Genomic DNA, 11,620 nt, shown 5'->3' with positions numbered 1-11,620 from the left:
GGCTGGGTGCCATGAACACCAGCTCAGGCCTGCAGCCAGAGCCCGTTGCCATGGCAACCATTGGCAGCCCCATCCCCAGGGTCATGGGATCCCAGATCCACAGAATTGGCTGAGCTGGGAGGGACCCATCAGGATCCTGGAGTCCAACTGCTGGCCCTGCACAGGACACCCCAACAATGCCAGCCTGGGCCTGGCAGGGCTGTGCAAATGCTGCTGGAGCTCAGAGAGCCCTGGAGCTGGGAGCCTTCCCTGGGGAGCCTGGGCATTGCCCCAGCAGCCTCTGGGCAAAAACCTTTTCCTGAGATCCAGCCTGAGCCTGCCCCGACTCAGCTGCAGCCGTTCCCTCCAGTCCTGTCCCTGGGCACCAGAGGGAAGAGGTTCCCACAGCCCCAGCCAGGGACCCGCTCCCAAGGCTGTTGCCATGGCCACCAGGGCTGGGACCAGCTGGGATACTCGGTTTCCATGGGCTGGGGTTCAGGAATGGGATTCCCCAATTTCCTGCTCCCTCTAAAACCGCGCTGCTGCTCACTGCCCTCCCACCTCCCATGGAAAGCACAAAAGGCAAAGATCCCAGGCTGGGATAAGAACAATTTACTGGGAACAGCAATGAGATAAGGAACAAATAGGAACAAAAGCAATATTGATAACAGAAGGGATAAGAAAAACTATTTACAGGGAAAAGTACAACATCACCACTGAGTGGCTCTTCCTGGCCACGTATTTCCTCCTGCCTGGAAAGGACACCTTTCTCCTCAGGGAGAGAGAGAGAGTCCCTTTCCTGCCCCTGGCAATGACCTGAGGTGGGAGTGAATCTAATGACACGGCTCTGGCCAGACCCTCTTGTTCTTCAATCCTACATCAGCTCACTAGCAGGGGCAGGAAAAGTGACAAGTGTCTTCCCACCATGGATCACAGGGAACATGGATCAGCAGGTCTCTTCCCAGTGTGGGTTCTCCAATGGGGGATGAAGCTGGAGCAGCACACGAGGCTCTTCCCACACTCAGGGCACTTGCAGGACTTCCCTTACTGGTGACTCTGTTGATGTTTGGTCAAGTTAGAGCTGTGGGTAAAGCTCTTCCCACACTGGGGACACTCGTAGGGCCTCTCCCCGCTGTGGATGCACCGGTGCCTGGCGATGTTTGAGTTGCACTTGAAGCCCTTCCTGCAGTCTGGGCAGAGGAAGGGCCTCTCCTCTGTGTGAATCCATTGATGCTGGAGGAGACTGGAGCTGGTCTGAAACCTCTTCTGACACTCGGGACAGTCATAGGGCCTCTCCCCGGTATGGATGCGTTAGTGAGTGATGAGCTCAGAGCTGCACCTGAAGCCTTTCCCACACTCCCCACACTAGTAGGGCCCTTCCCCAGTGTGTGTCCTCTGGTGCACGATCAGGCTGGTGATCCACCAGAAGCTCTTCCCACACTCCAAGCACCTGTGAGGCTTCTCCCCATCAGGAACCTGCTCATGGACCACCAGCTCCAAGCTCTGGCTGAAGCTCTGTCCACCTTCCTGGCACAGGGTGGATCTTTACTCCTCAGAGCAACCTGGGCTGCGTTTGCAGCCCCTCCTCGTGCAGGATCTCCGGGGCTTTTCCTCCCCGTTGGGTTCCTGCGCTGTGGAGCCGCTCAAAACGGCCTCTGCCACGAGGTTCTGCCGCGGGGATTTGTCCTCCCTGCTCTCCATGCTCAGCTCCTGCTCTGGGGGAGGAAGGACAAGGACAGGATGGCATTTGCCTCCGGGCCACAGGCAAGGGCAAGGAGATGCCCCCAGGCTGTCCTGCAGCTGGGGGCTGTGCTGGGCTGGGAGATGGAGCAGGAGAGAGGGGAAAGGGGCACTGACTTCCTCCTCACCTGCTTGCATGTTCTGGGGCATTTTCCTCACAGCCTCAATGGGGGTTGGCAATGGAAATCCTGGTTGGAGGAAAACTAAGGATGAGCACGTTGTGTTTGAAGGTCTCTCTGCCCAAGTCCATCTCTACAAGTCACCAGCGACCTAGGCTCCAGAAAAACCTCCCAAACACCAAGATTCAGGGCTGAAAAACCCTCCCCAGGAGTTCCCTGTCCGTGCTCCCTCCCCTCTGGTGTTCGGGGTTCCCCCTGTCCCAGCTGCTGGGGTCACGCTGGCATTGGGGGTCCCCCTTCTCCTCGGTGCCCGCCCTCCCCAGCCTGCTGGCAGTCCCAGCAATCCCAAAAGCTGCCCCCTCTTCGCTCTGCCCATTCAGGGGTGCCGGGGCTTTTTGGGCTCCCTTCTGGGCTCCCTTCTCCCCTCATTCTCTGCTCCGGGCTGCAGGGGCTCCAAGGAGTCCCCCCTGCCCCTCTCCAGCCTCTGCAGGCTCCCGCCCATGGCGGCGCTCCCCCCTCTCTGGGCTCCCCACTTTGGGCTCCTGGGGGACACAGGGCTCTGCTCCTCCAGGCTGCCTCTGCCGCCAGCCGCCACCCGCCACCCCCCGATGTCCCCCCGAGGGGCCTTTTCCGCTCAGCCTCGCACTTCTTCATTTTCCAAACATCCCCCCAAAAAAATCCCAACTGGGAGGAACTGGGAGTCACTGGGAACATGCTGGTGATCACTGGAAAAAACTGTGCTTATACTGGGATCAACTGGGATCACGCTGGAGGTGACTGGGATCATCCTGGCAGTGAGTGCCACTGCACTGAGGCTGACTGGGAGTGCTTGGCAGCAAATGGGATCATACTGGAAAGAACTGGGAGTGTCTGTAACCAAAGGGAGGGTGAAAGAGAGCAACTGGAACCATGTGGAGCACAACTGGTTCATACTGGCAGGGACTGGGAGCACACTGGGCTCATCTCTGGATCATACTGGGAGGGACTGGACTAATACTGGGAGAATCTGAGAGCGACTGGGAACACACCCTGCACATCATCCCCCATACTGGGCCTGACTGGGAGCAACTGGGATTATACTGGGACCACACTGGGAGGGCTGGCATGTGACTGGGATCCAACTGGAGCTTACTGGGATCATATTGGGGTCGAAAGGGAGTGACTGGGATCACACTTTGGGCTACTGGGAGCACCTGAGAGAAACTGGGATCACGCTGCAAGCAAACTGGAGGAACTGGGCAGGACTGGATGCATGCTGGAGGCAGCTGGGATATTCTGGGCGTGACTGGGGGATCACACTGGGAGAACTGACACCTTCCTGGGGCACTGGCAGCGCCTGGAAATGACTGCAGACATGCTGGGACAAGGTGGGAAATGTTGGGGGGTTTGTGGATTTTGGGGGGTTTGGATTTTGGGGGTTTTATTGGCGCTTTGGGGGGGGTGTTCTTCTGGGGGTGTTTATTGAAATTTTTTGGGTTTTGTATTTTGGGCGGTTTTACTGAGATTTTCCTGTTTTTTTTGGGATTCTCAGAAATTCTGTGAGTTTTATTGGGATTTCTAGGAGATTTTGAGGCATTTCACTGGAATTGTGGGGGCTTTTAGTGGGATTCATTGGGGATTTGGTTTTTTTCAGAATTTTCGTGGGATTTTTGGAGTTTTGTGGGTTTTTTTTGGGTATTGCCATGATTTCATTGGGTGTTGGGGGGGGGATATTATGGGATTTTTATTATTTAGGGGACATTTTTGGAGGGATATGCAAGGTTTCATCTGGATTTTGGGGGTTATTGAGATTTCAAAAGATTCTGTGGGGTTTTATTGGGATTCTAGGATGTTCTAATGGGATTTTGTGAGATTTAATTTGGATTTCATGAGTTTTATTGGGACTTTTGGGGCTTTTAAGGAGATTTTGATGCCTCTCAGCCCTTCCGGAAAACCCTGGGACAATCCCAAAGGCCCCAGACCCCCAAATCCCCCACAAATTCCACTAAAAATCCCAAATTCCTCAAGAAATTACAATAAGATCCTCCAAAACCTTAGAGAATCCCACAAAATCCCAGTGAAACAAACCAAAACTCAAAAAACTCCCCAAAATTTCACTAAACCTCCTCAAAAATCAACCTCCCCAACCCCAATAAAATCTCCCAAAATCCAAAACTCCCCAAATCCACAAAACTTCCAAAATCCCATAACCCCCTGAAACACAATAATTCTCTCCAAAACCCCAATAATACACCCTCAACTTCCATCAAAATCCTCAAAAGGCCTAAAGAAGTCCCAAGATAATCCCCAAAATCCACCCAAAACTGCCTCAAAACAGCCCCAAAATGCCCCAAATCCCAAAATTCCCCCCAAAATCCCCCCAGAACCCCCCAGACTCTCTGGGGCCGTCCTGGGTCAGGGGCACCGGCCGGTGGAACAGGAGCCACCTCAGGGGCCCTCGGAGCTCTGTGGGGAGGGGGCACCATGGGAGACCCCCAAAAACGGGAGGGGGGGAGCTGGGAACCCCCAGGATCCCCAAATCTCCCCCGGGAACCCCAAATCCCCTGAAAAGCCCCCGAGGTTGGCCCAGGACCACCCTGGAACCCCAAAGTCCCCCCAGCACCCCCAGCACCCCCCTCGAGACCCCTCTCAGGACCCCTCCCCACCCCCAGATCCCCCCACAGTGCCCCAGGACCCCTGCCCAGACCCTCCCTGACACCTCACGATCCCCCAGCCAAGACCCCTCCCCAGACCCCGCCCCACACCCCGGAACCCTCCCCAAAGCCCCCCCAGCCCCCCGGACCCTCCCACGCCCCCCCGATCCCCTCTCAGCCCCTCCCGGCCCTGTCCCGGCCGCCTCAGCAGCTCCCGGAGCGCTCCGGCCGCTCCCAGCGCCGCCCCCGCTCTCTGCAGCGCCCGGCACCGGCACCGCCGCTGCGGCTCGCCTCTGATTGGCTGCAGCGCCGCGGGGAGGCGGGCGCTGCTGAGGGGAGCCGCGCCCTCATTGGCTGGTTCGGGGCGGGGCGCGCCGCTATTGGCTGGGGAGCCCGTGCAGGCGGCGGAGGCGGGAGATTCAGAGGCGAGCGCGGCTGAGGAGGGCGCTGAGGGGAAACTGGGGGGGTTTGGGGCGGTCTGAGGAGAAATTGGGGATTTTGGGGAGATTGACGGGAAATAGGGGGGTGTGCGGTGGGTTTGGGGGGAGTGAGGGGGTCTGAGGGGGCTTTAGTTATCTTTCCGGGCAGCTTGAGAGGGTCTGGGTGTTCTCAGGTGGATTTAGGGGGATCTGAGGGGAATTGGGAGGGTCTGAGGGGATTTTGGGGGATTGTGAGAGGAGCTGGGGGGCTCTGGGGGGTTCTGAGGTGCATCTGGGAGGCTTTAGCGGAGTGTGAGGGGATTTCCCAGGGTTTGGGGGGGATTGAGGGGTCTGAGGGGGATTTGGGGCAGTCTGATGGATTTGAGAGGGGTCTCAGGTGGGTCTGGGGTAAATTTTGTGGAGAACTGGGGGGTCTGAGGGTCCCGGGAAGGTTTTGGGGGTCCAGGGTGATCCTGGGCCAACCTTGGGGGGGTTTGGGGCTCCTGGAGGGGTCCGGGGGAGATTTGGGGGTCCCGGGGGGTCCCAGGCCCCCCCTGAACCGGGGTCTGGGGGTTTCGGGGCGAGGGGGCACAACAGGGGTTCCACCCCCCCCTCCCGTTTTTGGGGGTCTCCCATGGTGCCCCCTCCCCACAGAGCTCCGAGGGCCCCTGAGGTGGCTCCTGTTCCACCGGCCGGTGCCCCTGACCCAGGATGGCCCCAGAGAGTCTGGGGGGATTTGGGGGGGCATTTTTGTGATTTTGGGGCAATTTTGATGAATTTTAGGAGGGTTTTGGGGGATTATCTTGGGGCTTCTTTAGGGCTTTATTGGGTATTTGATGGAAGTTCAGGGGGAATTATAGAGGTTTTGGAGAGAATTATTGGGTTTTGGGGGGTTATGGGATTTTGGGGGTTTTATGGAATTGGGGAGTTTTGGATTTTGGGAGATTTTATTGGGGCTTAGGGGGTTGGTTTTTGAGTGGGTTTAGCGAAATTTTGGGGAGGTTTTTGAGTTTTGATGTGTTTCACTGGGATTTTGTGGGATTCTCCGGGGTTTTGGAGGATCCTATTGTAATTTCTTGGAAATTTTGGGATTTTTAGTGGAATTTGTGGGGGATTTGGGCGTCTGGAACCTTTGGGGTTGTCCCAGGGTTTGCGGAAGGGCTGAGAGGCATCAAAATCTCCTTAAAAGCCCCAAAAGTCCCAATAAAACTCATGAAATCCAAATTAAATCTCACAAAATCCCATTAGAACATCCTAGAATCCCAATAAAACCCCACAGAATATTTTGAAATCTCAATAACCCCCAAAATCCCGATGAAACCTCGCAAATCCCCCCAAAAATGTCCCCTAAATAATAAAAATCCCATAAAATCCCCCCCCCAAGACCCAAAGAAATCATGGCAACACCCAAAAAAACCCCACAAAACCCCAAAAATCCCACGAAAATTCTGAAAAAAACCAAATCCCCAATGAATCCCACTAAAAGCCCCCACAATTCCAGTGAAATGCCTCAAAATCTCCTAGAAATCCCAATAAAACTCTCAGAATTTATGAGAATCCCAAAAAACCAGGAAAATCCCAGGAAAACCTTCCAAAATACAAAAAAAAAAAAATCAATAAACCCCCAAACACCCCCAGAACAACACTCCCCCAAAGCGCCAATAAAACCCCCAAAATCCAAACCCCCCAAAATCCACACAACCCCCCAACATTTCCCACCTTGTCCCAGCATGTCTGCAGTCATTTCCAGGCGCTGCCAGGGGCCCCAGGAAGGTGTCAGTTCTCCCAGTGTGATCCCCCAGTCATGCCCAGAACATCCCAGCTGCCTCCAGCATGCATCCAGTCCTGCCCAGTTCCTCCAGTTTGCTTGCAGCATGATCCCAGTTTCTCTCAGGTGCTCCCAGTAGGCCAAAGTGTGATCCCAGTCGCTCCCTTTCAATCCCAATATGATCCCAGTAAGCTCCAGTTGGATCCCTATCACATGCCAGCCCTCCCAGTGTGGTCCCAGTATAATCCCAGTTGCTCCCAGTCAGGCCCAGTATGGGGGATGATGTGCAGGATGTGTTCCCAGTCGCTCTCAGATTCTCCCAGTATCGCTCCAGTCCCTCCCAGTATGATCCAGAGATGAGCCCAGTGTGCTCCCAGTCCCTGCCAGTATGAACCAGTTGTGCTCCACATGGTTCCAGTTGCTCTCTTTCACCCTCCCATTTGGTTCCAGTCACTCCCAGTATCTCCCAGTGTATGCCAGTTCCCTCCAGCATGTTGCCAGTCCCTCCCATTATTCCCCAGTATGATCCCATTTGCTGCCAAGCACTCCCAGTCAGCCTCAGTGCAGTGGCACTCACTGCCAGGATGATCCCAGTCACCTCCAGCGTGATCCTAGCTGATCCCAGTATAAGCGCAGATTTTTCCAGTAACCACCAGCATGCTCCCAGCCACTCCCAGTTGGATTTTTTGGGGGGATGTTTGGAGAATGAAGAAGTGCGAGGCTGAGCGGAAAAGGCCCCTCGGGGGGACATCGGGGGGTGGCGGTGGCGGCTGGCGGCAGCGGCAGCCTGGAGGAGCAGAGCCCTGTGTCCCCCAGGAGCCCAAAGTGGGGAGCCCAGAGAGGGGGGACCGCCGCCCTTGGCGGGAGCCTGCAGAGGCTGGAGAGGGGCAGGGGGGACTCCTTGGAGCCCCTGCAGCCCGCAGCAGAGCATGAGGGTAGAAGGGAGCCCAAAAGGGAGCCCAAAAAGCCCAGGCATCCCTGAATGGGGAGCAATAGAGGGGGCAGCTTTTGGGATTGCTGGGACTGCCAGCAGGCTGGGGAGGGCGGGCACCGAGGAGAAGGGGGACCCCAATGCCAGCGTGACCCCAGCAGCTGGGACAGGGGGAACCCTGAACAGCAGAGGGGAGGGAGCAGGGGTGGGGAACTCCTGGGAGGCTTTTTCCAGGCTGACTCGTGGCGTTTGGGAGGTTTTTCTGGAGCCCCAATGGCCGGTGACTTGTAGAGATGCACTTGGGCAGAGGGACCTTCAGAGTCAATGTGCTCATCCTTTGTTTTCCTCAAACCAGGATTTCCATTGCCAACCCCCATTGAGGCTGTGAAGAAAATGCCCCAGAACATGCAAGCAGGTGAGGAGGAAGTCAGTGCCCCTTTCCCCTCTCTCCTGCTCCATCTCCCAGCCCAGCAGGGCCCCAGCTGCAGCCTGGGGGCATCTCCTTGCCCTTGCCTGTGGCCGGTGGCAAATGCCATCCTGTCCTTGTCCTTCCTCCCCCAGAGCAGGAGCTGAGCATGGAGAGCAGGGAGGACAAATCCCCGCGGCAGAACCTCGTGGCAGAGGCTGTTTTGAGTGGCTCCACAGCGCAGGAACCCAACGGGGAGGAAAAGCCCTGGAGATGCCGCACGAGGAGGGGCTGCAAACACAGCCCAGGTTGCTCTGAGGAGTAAAGATCCACCCTGTGCCAGGAAGGTGGACAGAGCTTCAGCCAGAGCTTGGAGCTGGTGGTCCATGAGCAGGTTCCTGATGGGGAGAAGCCTCACAGGTGCTTGGAGTGTGGGAAGAGCTTCTGGTGGATCACCAAGCTGATGGTGCACCAGAGAACCCACACTGGGGAAGGGCCCTACGAGTGTGGGGAGTGTGGGAAAGGCTTCAGGTGCAGCTCTGAGCTCATCACTCACTAACGCATCCATACCGGGGAGAGGCCCTATGACTGTCCCGAGTGTCAGAAGAGGTTTCAGACCAGCTCCAGTCTCCTCCAGCATCAATGGATTCACACAGAGGAGAGGCCCTTCCGCTGCCCAGACTGCAGGAAGGGCCTCAACTGCAACTCAAACTTCACCAGGCACCGGTGCATCCACAGCGGGGAGAGGCCCTACGAGTGTCCCCAGTGTGGGAAGAGCTTTACCCACAGCTCTAACTTGACCAAACACCAACAGAGTCACCAGTAAGGGAAGTCCTGCAAGTGCCCTGAGTGTGGGAAGAGCCTCGTGTGCTGCTCCAGCTTCATCCCCCATTGGAGAACCCACATTGGGAAGAGACCTGCTGATCCATGTTCCCTGTGATCCATGGTGGGAAGACACTTGCCACTTTTCCTGCCCCTGCTAGTGACCTGATGTAGGATTGAAGAACAAGAGGGTCTGGCCAGAGCCATGTCATTACATTCACTCCCACCTCAGGTCATTGCCAGGGGCAGGAAAGGGACTCTCTCTCTCTCCCTGAGGAGAAAGGTGTCCTTTCCAGGCAGGAGGAAATACGTGGCCAGGAAGAGCCACTCAGTGGTGATGTTGTAGTTTTCCCTGTAAATAGTTTTTCTTATCCCTTCTGTTATCAATATTGCTTTTGTTCCTGTTTATTCCTTATCTCATTGCTGTTCCCAGTAAATTGTTCTTATCCCAGCCTGGGATCTTTGCCTTTTGTTCTTTCCATGGGAGGTGGGAGGGCAGCGAGCAGCAGCGCGGTGTTAGCGGGAGCAGGAAATTGGGGAATCCCATTTCTGAACCCGGCCCGTGGAAACCGAGTATCCCAGCTGGTCCCAGCCCTGCTGGCCATGGCAACAGCCTTGGGAGCGGGTCCCTGGCTGGGGCTGTGGGAACCTCTTCCCTCTGGTGCCCAGGGACAGGACTGGAGGGAACGGCTGCAGCTGAGTCGGGGCAGGCTCAGGTTGGATCTCAGGAAAAGGTTTTTGCCCAGAGGCTGCTGGGGCACTGCCCAGGCTCCCCAGGGAAGGCTCCCAGCTCCAGGGCTCTCTGAGCTCCAGCAGCGTTTGGACAGCGCTGCCAGGCCCAGGCTGGCATTGTTGGGGTGTCCTGTGCAGGGCCAGCAGTTGGACTCCAGGATCCTGATGGGTCCCTCCCAGCTCAGCCAATTCTGTGGATCTGGGATCCCGTGACCCTGGGGATGGGGCTGCCAATGGTTGCCATGGCAACGGGCTCTGGCTGCAGGCCTGAGCTGGTGTCCATGGCACCCACCCCTGGCCTGGGGTGTGCATGGAGCTGCCAAGGGACTGAGCATGGCAACAGGGGGCTGGGGATGGTTGCCATGGAAACTGACCATAGCAACAGGGGGCTGGGGATGGTTGCCATGGAAACTGACCATAGCAGCAGGGGGCTGGGGATGGTTGCCATGGAAACTGACCATAGCAGCTGGGGGCTGGGGATGGTTGCCTGCTAAGGATCAGATTTGTCACAGGCCCTCAGAGGGGTTCCATGGGGACATTCCAGGAGACTCCAGGCTGTTCAAGAGCTGGAATGTCACAGGCAGAGACAAGGGCTCCATGGACACCTCCCAGGTGTTTCTGGGGATGGTAAAGTGCTGTGTGCTCAGAGGCAGTCACAGCGATTCCATGGTGACATCCCAGGGGACCTTGGGCTGCAAAGGCACCCATCTGTCACAGGCAGTCACAGGGGCTCCACGGTGACATCGCAGGAGTCCCCAGGCTGCCAAAGAGCCAGGATGTCCTGGACACTCACAGGGGTTCCTGTCATGGGCACAGTGGCAGCTTCAGGCAAAGTTTATTAGAGAAGCTCCTGTTGGGTCACAAGGTGAAGAATAGCCCACATAAATCCCCAAATGTCACTGTTGAGTCAGAGATGACACAGACTCAGATGAGAAGGCTAAGGGCCAAAAGCCACCCATTTGTTCAAGCCTATTCTTTTATACCTTGGTTTGCTACAGGTGGACTTCTTTGGTCATTTAATCAACACATTTCACATGACTGGCTAATTAAGATAACACCCTTCAGTAAACCACTTGTTTACAATTCTTTCTCTCCAGCTCCCTAACAGTTCCCAGACCAATGCATGGGAAAGCTTATTTAGCTTTCTCTGTCTTGACCAGACTGTCATACCCACACCCAAACACCCCCAAGGACCTCCAGGCTTTCTAAACTCCTTCTGAGAGAGGAGCCTTGGAGCATCTGTCCAGTCCCATCCCCAGACTTTTCAAGCATTCATGTGGAAAGAATTTTCAAGCTGGAATTAAACCTTTATAGAATTTGTCCCACAGGATTAAGGATAGCAAACCAGAGATATTTATATAAATATCTCTTATGGTAATGATGAGACAAAATTATCTTAATCAGAAATATTTACTCCAAGATATAAGAGCTGTAACATATTATAACATATTATCTTATATAGAGCACTCAGAAGTGATTTCAAAGCAACTGTATTAAAACAAAACCAGTAATTAAGCAGAGATTGATGTCACTCCCCCAGACCAACGACCAGGGGCAAATCCCTTTGGCTCAGTCTGCAGCAATGACCTTGAGTGGTGTCCCCACTGCAGGGAGGAATCTCCACACCCCCAAGAAGGGAAATGTCAGGAGATGCTGCCATTAAAATTTGGGACGGGGCTTTTCTCGTCTCAAGTGCTGCCCTGTCAGTCAGATGTGCCCAGGCTGGGCCAGCTCAGCAGCTCTGCAGAAGCTCTCAGTGGTGTTGCTTGGTTGTTCCTTTCTTTGGGGATTTTTTCAGTTCTGCCACAGCTTCAGCTCCCTCTGAGGATGTGTAACTTTGGAATGGAGCAGTCAGGCTGGTTTCAGCATTATTCATCCAAAAGCAGCGTGACCCCCCCTCTTTCATTTCCCACTGGGGGCTTTGCAAACAGGGCCTTGCTGGAGCCCACTGCAGGCAGAGCCTCCTGCTCCAGCAGGAACTGCCTTTCCTGTGCCAGGAGCAGGGCAGGTCCCGCTGCAGGAAAAGCCCCAGGCCAGCCCCAGCACAGGGAAGGGCTCGGGCACAAGGGCA

General features: G+C 55.7%; 2 long non-coding RNA genes across 2 annotated transcripts; one reads left to right on the top strand and one right to left on the bottom strand.

Annotated features, from left to right (window-relative positions):
• Positions 1-582: 582 nt before the first annotated feature.
• On the bottom strand, positions 583-4,428 carry LOC135298340 (uncharacterized). Its single transcript, XR_010360326.1, has 3 exons — positions 3,032-4,428; positions 1,848-1,907; positions 583-1,694 (listed from the first exon to the last, which is right to left on the bottom strand). It is a non-coding gene; the product is annotated as an uncharacterized LOC135298340 (long non-coding RNA).
• Positions 4,429-7,605: 3,177 nt separating this feature from the next.
• Positions 7,606-9,268, top strand: LOC135298342 (uncharacterized). Its single transcript, XR_010360329.1, has 2 exons — positions 7,606-8,004; positions 8,151-9,268. It is a non-coding gene; the product is annotated as an uncharacterized LOC135298342 (long non-coding RNA).
• The last annotated feature ends 2,352 nt before the right edge of the window (positions 9,269-11,620 follow it).

Source organism: Passer domesticus, chromosome 4 (assembly GCF_036417665.1).
Source record: "Passer domesticus isolate bPasDom1 chromosome 4, bPasDom1.hap1, whole genome shotgun sequence".
NCBI classification, from domain to species: Eukaryota; Metazoa; Chordata; class Aves; order Passeriformes; family Passeridae; genus Passer; species Passer domesticus.
This window is presented reverse-complemented; position numbering and strand designations above follow the sequence as displayed.